This window comes from Zootoca vivipara, chromosome 8 (genome assembly GCF_965207765.1).
Source record: "Zootoca vivipara chromosome 8, rZooViv2.hap1.1, whole genome shotgun sequence".
NCBI lineage: Eukaryota > Metazoa > Chordata > Lepidosauria > Squamata > Lacertidae > Zootoca > Zootoca vivipara.
In genome coordinates, this window is record NC_142591.1 from 71900211 (window position 1) to 71909555 (window position 9345).

The window sequence follows — 9345 nt, forward strand, 5'->3', positions numbered from 1 at the left end:
ACAAGAAGCAAGAAGCAACAAGGTCTGGCCAGGAACAACAAATGTTGTTCCCAGCAACTGACCGAGGCTGCTTAAGAAAGCCAGAGCCAGCTGGTTCTCATCAGGAGCAAGAAGGCTGGCCAGCAGCAGGTAGAAGCACTTTGCCTTCTGCTCCTTCAGGCTGCTTTTCAGCAGGTGAAGCCAATTCCTGGCCAATTCCTTTTATATTAGTCAGGAGCCCACAGACCCCAAACCAGAATTATTGTAAATGGCTTCCTTTGAGGCCAGTTCACCTGAGGATCCAGGTGTACCCAGCTGTACCCTGCCTGCCCCCAAAACATGGGGAGCATGCCAAGAAGACCACAAAGTGAAGTTCTTCTTCTTCTTCTTCTTCTTCTTCTTCTTCTTCTTCTTCTTCTTCTTCTTCTTCTTCTTCTTCTTCTTCTTCTTCTTCTTCTTGTGTGACATTTGCTTTTTATGCTTTTTCACAGTTGAGTTCAATGTGCCACACTGGTCTTGACAGTAATAAATTTAAATAGACTTTTTCTTGATACCAGAAGTTCAACTATGGACCGTGGTTACACCTGACAGCATTATTTGTTATAGCACAACTTATTTTCAAATGGGGAAAAAAATTGTATCATTTACAGTATCTCAAGGTAGACTTTCCTTTGCAAGGGAACTTCCTTTCCAGTACTTTGGAGGTCTACAAGATGCATCTAGAAAATTTACTACTGTGGAAAATGGAGAGAGCTTAAATTGATGAACGGGCATGATTTTGTAGTTGTTGTTCTTTTCCATTAATTACTGTAACATTGTCCTTCAGGTGGTTGAGGGAGTTTCATATTTTCTTTAGACATCATTAGATGCCAGAGCTCTTGCAGAACAACTTTGATACTATAAGAATTCTGCCATTTTGCTAGGACTGATATGGCTCTTGGATCCACCACTCCGTTAGAACTATTTACTCCATTCATATTAATTTTTGTTACAAATCTTACAAATGGAGGTGCTTCTGGATATTTAGGCCCACATTCTATTTTAAGGCTGTATATTCTGTTTTCATAAATTGTTCTTGGAGGCCCAATAATCATGCCTGTCCATCTTGTAAGTGTCATATCTTCATCATCTTCAAGACCCCAGCTAACTGTCCCATCTCCAACTCCTTTCTGACCTTCTTCAAGTTCTTCCAACAGTCGAAAATTATGAGGAACTTTTACACCCGAGCCCGTGGTGGCCGCCATCTTGCGCCGCTTGTCGCTGTGAGCCCCCAAAGTGAAGTTCTTCTAATCAGGGACTTGGATCTTAAGGGTGGAATGAAGTGGAGCTTAGGAAAGCTATGGATAGAGGGACTTATAAGGCCTTAGTTCAGAGATAGGGAACCTGTGGCCATCCGGGTGCTGCTGCACTACAACTCCAATCATCCTTGACTGTTGGCCATGTTGGCTGGAGCTTATGGGTGTTGGAGTCCAGAAACATTCCTGGAGGGCCACAGGTGCTCACTCCTGCCTTAGTTGGAGCAAGTTGGGAACAGACAGTACATGTGAAAAGGATCTAGGAGTCCTGGTAGACCACAAACTTGACATGAGTCAGCAGTGTGATGCAGCAGCTAAAAAAGCCAATGCAATTCTGGGCTGCATCAATAGGAGTATAGCGTCTAGATCAAGGGAAGTAATAGTACCACTGTATTCTGCTCTGGTCAGACCTCACCTGGAGTACTGTGTCCAGTTCTGGGCACCACAGTTCAAGAAGTATACTGACAAGCTGGAACGTGTCCAGAGGAGGGCAACCAAAATGGTCAAAGGCCTGGAAACGATGCCTTATGAGGAATGGCTTAGGGAGCTGGCTATGTTTAGCCTGGAGAAGAGAAGGTTAAGGGGTGATATGATAGCCATGTTCAAATATATAAAAGGATGTCATATAGAGGAGGGGAAAAGGTTGTTTTTTGCTGCTCCAGAGAAGTGGACACGGAGCAATGGATTCAAACTACAAGAAAGAAGATTCCACCTAAACATTAGGAAGAACTTCCTGACAGTAAGAGCTGTTCGACAGTGGAATTTGCTGCCAAGAAGTGTGGTGGAGTCTCCTTCTTTGGAGGTCTTTAAGCAGAGGCTTGACAGGCATATGATGGTGTTTCCTGCTTGGCAGGGGGTTGGACTGGATGGCCCTTGTGGTCTCTTCCAACCCTATGATTCTAAGTTGTTCAGCTGGAGCTTTGCATGGTGCTGCAACCATCTTGCTTCATGGGCATCTACCTGCTAAGGATGGTGAAAGAACATCAGTGAAAGAAGGATAAAGTTGTCAGTTTGGTTATGATTAAAACTTTACATGGAGTGGACTGACAACTGAGGAAGGGGTCCCAGATATAGAGAAGTTACAGGGCAGGGATCCTAGACACAAAGAAGCTGGAGGGAAAATAGGCGGAGAAAGCAATAGATTGAGGAAATGGAATCATCTGATTGAAGTGGGGAAAGAAAAAAGGCAAAGGGGACCATGAATATAGTACTGGTTACAGAGGGCTTGGGAGAAACATCAGGACATTTAAGGATAGGAGGCTGTAAGTTGTGGAGAAGCATAATAAATGCCAGAAAGGTTGGTCATGAGAAAGGATGTCTGAAGAAAGTGGGACAAAGAAGGCAGTGGCCTGTAAAGCACGGATCCATTCTAAGGGAACAAGTGTTGGAGTCATGGAAGTGAAAAAATGAAGAACCAAGGAAAAAGTCAGATTGAGGGGAAACTTTGCATAGATCCCAGAAACAGAAGGGACAATTCACTATTGTCAGGAAAGAAGTGGGTAAGCAAGGGAAATTTGGTGGGCTGGGGATTGAGGGTCAGAGGGTCAATGACCAGGAGATGCCAGTGGATGGGGACATCTGCTCAGTCCTGTCCCCTTCCAGCAGCACAATTCAGATGTTCGGATTGCAGCCTCCATCTGTTTTGCTTGCAAGAAAGAAGCAGCAGTTCTATGTGCTTTGTGGCCCAATTGTTCTTCTCAGACTGCAGTGTGGTAATCATAGCTGCCAAGTTATCCCTTTTTTAAAGGGATTTTCCCTAATGCTGAATAGGCTTCCTCGCGAAAAAAGGGAAAACTTGGCAGCTATGGTGGTAATCTCTGCTGCGTACAAACACAATGAAGCTGCAGGAGCTACTATAAAATATTGCCAGTTTTCAAAAGGCAGTAGTATTACACTACTGTGATGGCAGTATTATATGCAGAATTCATCATGCGAAAGGCTGGACTAGATGAATCCCAAGCCGGAATTAAGATTGCCGGAAGAAATATCAACAACCTCAGATATGCAGATGACACAACCTTGATGGCAGAAAGCGAGGAGGAATTAAAGAACCTTTTAATGAGGGTGAAAGAGGAGAGCGCAAAATATGGTCTGAAGCTCAACATCAAAAAAACCAAGATCATGGCCACTGGTCCCATCACCTCCTGGCAAATAGAAGGGGAAGAAATGGAGGCAGTGAGAGATTTTACTTTCTTGGGCTCCTTGATCACTGCAGATGGTGACAGCAGTCACGAAATTAAAAGACGCCTGCTTCTTGGGAGAAAAGCAATGACAAACCTAGACAGCATCTTAAAAAGCAGAGACATCACTTTGCCGACAAAGGTCCGTATAGTTAAAGCTATGGTTTTCCCAGTAGTGATGTATGGAAGTGAGAGCTGGACCATAAAGAAGGCTGATCGTCGAAGAATTGATGCTTTTGAATTATGGTGCTGGAGGAGACTCTTGAGAGTCCCATGGACTTCTAGAAGATCAAACCTATCCATTCTTAAGGAAATCAGCCCTGAGTGCTCCCTGGAAGGACAGATCGTGAAGCTGAGGCTCCAATACTTTGGCCACCTCATGAGAAGAGAAGAATCCTTGGAAAAGACCCTGATGTTGGGAAAGATTGAGGGCACTAGGAGAAGGGGACGACAGAGGACAAGATGGTTGGACAGTGTTCTCGAAGCTACGAACATGAGTTTGACCAAACTGCGGGAGGCAGTGCAAGACAGGAGTGCCTGGCGTGCTATGGTCCATGGGGTCACGAAGAGTCGGACACGACTGAACGACTAAACAACAACAACTGTGATGGCATTGAGGTCATGTTTCCAAGACAGAGGACTAAAAACAAATGAACCTTAGCTTCCTTAAATAGCTGGTAATGGATTCAATAAAGAAACTTACTGTTTAAGAATAACCCTTAAAATTTGGTGTTTTGCTGTGAATAATGACTGTGGTTTACATTGACAACAAAAATGTCATTTACAAGAGAAGTTGTGAAATCCCTTGGGGTAGTAGAGGATTTTCATTTTAAATAAAACTGTATTTCAGTACTAATTATTACTATTAGCATAAATTCAAATCTCCATGGAAGGAAATTGTAATATCTCTCTCATATTCCTAATACCACAGATAATCTGTGGTTTTTCTGCTTCTGGTTGAGGTTGCATACAAGCGTCCCAAACTAGAAGAGGGTTGAGAGCATCCTACTTGCAAAAAAATAAGACACGCAAATCGATGAAGCTAAATGTAATAATATGCCTGTGGTAAACAGAAATTATTCAGATCCGCGTTGCAAATTCCTGAATCACTTTTGCAGATAAGTATTACAAATGTGAAATGATAACTGTGTGGCTAAGTAGAAATATCTGCAGAAATAAAGGATCAGGTTTTGCACAAAACAAGTCCACAGGGATTGCCTGTCCCTAATCAGAGAATCATAGCAAAAAAGGGGATTTGGGGTTGAAAATAATGAATGTGTTCTCAGAACTATCTAACTAATCATTACAAATTCTTCTCTCAAAATGCCAGGTCTAAGATGATTGCAGTTTCCCATACATTTTATCTAGAATCTCCTTTCAGGGCCAAACTACAAGTAATGTTAACCACACATGTAGTTCTGCCCTTAAGTGCAGATGTGTGGCGGTTGTTGGTTTTTTTTTTTAAAAAAAACAGATTCTAGAAGTGGATCAGAACGTTAGCATGTCAGGGATGAGGCTTGAACCCTTTGCCCCTGCAGTGGGACTGATCTAAATAAGCATGCCAGCCCTGAAATTCACACTGCCCAAATACGATTGGTTTGAACAGAAAGCAAAAGCTTTGGCAAACAGGACTGGAAGTTGCATCAGAAAGCGCTCTGTCTACACTCTACATTATTCCACAATGAAGGACTGCCACAAGATATGCACAGCAGTAAAGACATCCCTAGCTAGCATCTACCCTAATCAGATTATCCAAAGCATATCCTGATTTGGCGTGCTTAGAGTCCTGATGGAGAAAGCTCCATTCGTGAGGCACTGCCTCTACTGGGCTCCTTCAAGAGGAAAGATGGGATACAGGTTCAATAAATACATAAAATCTTATTATCTGAGAGCTGGGATATCTGATCCTCAATAATGTATAAGGGACCTGAATTCCTGTTTAATGTGAAGGGCTTTCTCTTGATTCACCACCACCTCTGAAGAACAGCTTCTCTTCACTTCTTCTCCTTTGGAATATTTCTTCCTTTCTCCCCTCTTTGTAGGTACTCATGCTGGAGTGAAGCAATCTGTACCTTTTTGCAAGCTTCCCTTGATAGTTATGTGTGGAGCTAAAGAGCGCTATCTGTTTTTATTATGTATTCTGTGTTCCAATTTTGTGTTTTTATCTTGAGAACCACCCTGTGATCTTCGGGTGAAGGGTACTATACAAATTTAATAAATGATAATATTGTTAATAATATATGGCAGCTATCACCCATTCTTCCCCATTTTCTCTCATCTCTGCTTCCCTTCTGATTTAACCAGAGTTGTGCTACTTTATTTTGTGCTATGTCGCCGTTCTACTTTGGTAACCACCGTATTATTCCTTTGTATCCTTTTTGACTCTAAGCTCCACAGTCATTTGCCCCATGGTGCACTGTGACTCTCAGCTTAGGACCCAGACATGTGTTCCCCCTGAAATTCACAACGAGGGCGTGTGGTGACAATAGCAGAGCACCCCAAGTGAATGGCTCTTCCAAGTCAAGGGTGGCCAACTTCAGACCTGGGGGTCCATGGGTCTCTTCCCAAGCCATGTCCCTCCCCAACCCTGCTCCATACCTCCCTCAACTGTTTTGTCTGACTAGAATGTGTTCTTGGGTTGTTATAAAACCTCTTGCTTACATGGATTGAGATGTAACTCTGACTTTTGCATCGCCGGAGTAAAAAGGCAAAGGTAAAGGACCCCTGGACGGTTACATCCAGTCAAAGGCGACCAACAGGGTTGTGTCACTCATCTCGCTTTCGGGCCCATGAAGCTGGCGTTTGTACACAGACAGCTTTCCGGGTCATGTGGCCAGTGTGACTAAACTTTTACCTTCCTGCCACAGTGGTACCTACCGGTATTTATCTGTTTGTACTGGAATGCTTTCGAACTGCTAGGTTGGCAGGAGCTGGGACAGAGCAACGGGAGGAGCTCACCCCATCACGGGGATTCAAACCACCGACCTTCTGATCAGCAAGCCCAAGAGGCTCAGTAGTTTAGACCACAGCGCCACCCAGGTCCCTACTGGAGTGTAGCCCCGTCACTGTTGCCTCTGTCCCCTGTCACTTTTCCTTCTGGCCCTACCCAGCACTGGCACGCAGGACCGAGAAGATTACCTGTGAGGAAATACAGTCCTTAGGCTGAAAAAAGTTTTCTTTTAAAAAAAATACTTTTTATTCACTTTTCCAATTAAACAAGACAAAAAATAAAACAACATACACACAAACAAACACAAAAATAAAACCTATTAATTACATCATAGCTTCCTTATCTAATCTCTTTTCGCTCTGCCGAGCTATGACCTCCCTCCCTCCCTTCATACGGCTTTGTTATTCCACTCCTATCTCGCAGTTCCTTTTATGTATTCAGTCTCACTTCGTAGGATTTATTTCAGTCCTGCAAGTGTCTTTAAGCTTGTACAGTTTTTCTCCATACAGTCAATGAATTTACTCCACTCTCTCTGGAACTTTGTCTCTCCCTGGTTTCGGATCTCACAGGTCAACTTTGCCAGTTCAGCATAGTTCATCATTTTTGTCTGCCACTCCTCAATAGTTGGTACATCCTGTGTTTTCCACTTTGGGGCTAATAAGGTTCTTGCCGTGGTTGTAGCATACATAAAAAGTCTCTAATCCCCCTTAGCAATCTCATCTCCCATTAGTCCCAATAAGAATGCTTCGGGTTTTTTGGTGAAAGTATACTTAAACATCTTTTCCAACTCATTATATAGATTTTCCCAAAATCTCTTTACCGTCTCACATGTCCACCACATATGGTAAAATTGTCCACCTTTCTGTTTACATCTCCAACACTCTCTACTACTCGTCCTATACATCTTAGCTAATTTTACTGGTGTTAAATACCATCTATACATCATTTTCATGACATTTTCTTTCAAGGCGGTACATGCAGTAAATTTCATTGTTTCATTCCACAATTTCAACCACATGTCATATTCAATATTATGCCCCAAATCTTTTGCCCATGAAAAAACATTTTCAACCCACATTGCTAGTGAAAAAGCTCTGATTTACCATATATCCTTTGAGCGTGAGTGAAGAGATGGAGAAGTATCTGATTCAAAGATATAAAGTGCCGTATATACTCAAGTATAAGCCGACCCGAATATAAGCCAAGGCACCTAATTTTACCTCAAGAAACTGGGGAAACTTATTGACTTGAGTACATGTATAAGACGAGGATGGGAAATGCAGCAGCTACTCGTAAATTTCAAAAAGAAAAATAAATACCACCCTATGCCTTTCCCAGCTGTCAGCGGCAGGGTGGGGGGAGAAGTGGCGAGGAAGGATCCCTTCCTTGCCTTTTCTCCCTCCCCGCCGCTTTGCACAGAGCAGGCATAGGACTGGGGTTCGGAGAGTTGCAGTGCAGCGCTTCTCCCAACCCCTGGTCCTGTGCCTCACTTGAATATAAGCCGGGGGCGGCTTTTTCAGCACATTTTTGGTGCTGAAAAAGTAGGCTTATACTCGAGTATATATGGTACCTTCTCCCCTCCCTTTCTCTCTTTCCTCTTTCCTCCCGAAGCAGCTCAAATGCTTCGAAAGATTCTATTCTCGGAAAGGAACTGAAATAATTTTAAATGGACCAATTTACATATTTCTGAAATAACATGCTTCCCTTCATAACAGATCCTTAGCTGTCAGGGTTGTTTTAAATTGAGGCAAAAATTATACTGTAGATTAAATTCTCGCAGCTGATACATTTGTAACAATAATACTTAACTGTCTTTAACTCTCAAATAAAAAAATGCAGCAGATTGAGGCACGGCAGAAAGAATGCACAATACTGGGATCACATTAACAACACCTTCCGAAAGAAACATTAGAACTAGCGCAGACAAAACACTAATTAGTATGAAACGGTGCAAAGGTATAAAGAGACAGCGTTGAGCATTAGAAGGTCTTTACTCTGCCTAACCTTGCTTCATTGTTAACTCTTTGATCCTACACTCCTAATCTGTGTAACTAATTAATCTGAATAGGTAGCCAAGTAAGTATGTGGGTACTTTTGAGCAATATTGATAAATACAGATGGAACATCTAACTGTAATGACTTGTTCACCACATCTTCTAGAAGTAATAATATATCTTCCCTCTAAAACCATTTCACCTGGTGTCAGCAGAACATAAAAACATAGTAAGAGGAGCCTGCTGGATCAGGCCAAAGGCCCATCTAATCCAGCGTCGTGTTCACACGGTGGCCAACTAGATGCCCATGGTAAACCCTCAAGCAGGGTCTTAGCACAAGAGCAACCCTCCCCTCCTATGGTTTACTGCGACCTCTGATTATGGGAGCAGAACACAGCCAGCCTTATTGTCTATAAATTTGTTCGGTCCTCTTTTAAAGCTGTTCAAGTTGGTGGCAATCACTGACTCCTGCAGGAGCAGTTTCCATAGTTTAGCTATGCACTGGTTGAAGAAGGATTTTCTTTCATCTGTCCTGAATCTTCCAACATTCAGCTTCATTGGATGTCCCTGAGTTCCAGTGTTGTGAGAGGGGGAGGAAACCTTTTCTCTATCCGCTTCCTTCATGCCATGCATAATTTTATAAACTTCTCCCATGTCACCTGTAACTTGCCTTTCTTCTAAAGTGAAAAGAAGTCTCCAATGCTGCATTTTCCCCCTCACAGGGAACGGCTCCACCACCTTGATTTTTCCAGTTGCCCTTTTCAATGGCCTTTCTGAAGTGAGGCAACTAGAACTGTACCGAGTATTCCAAATGCAGTTGTACCATACATTCGTATACAGTGGTACCTCGCAAGACGAATGCCCTGCAAGATGAATTTTTCGCAAGACGAATGTGTCTTGCGATCTGATGGTGACTCGCAAGACGAATTCGTTTTGCGAAAAATTCA

General features: G+C 42.9%; 1 pseudogene across 1 annotated transcript; it reads right to left on the reverse strand.

Annotated features, from left to right (window-relative positions):
• Nucleotides 1-436: 436 nt before the first annotated feature.
• On the reverse strand, nucleotides 437-1243 carry LOC118078529 (ubiquitin-conjugating enzyme E2 variant 1 pseudogene; annotated as a pseudogene). Its single transcript, XR_015951586.1, has one exon. The product of XR_015951586.1 is annotated as a ubiquitin-conjugating enzyme E2 variant 1 pseudogene (transcript).
• Between the last annotated feature and the right edge of the window lie 8102 nt (nucleotides 1244-9345).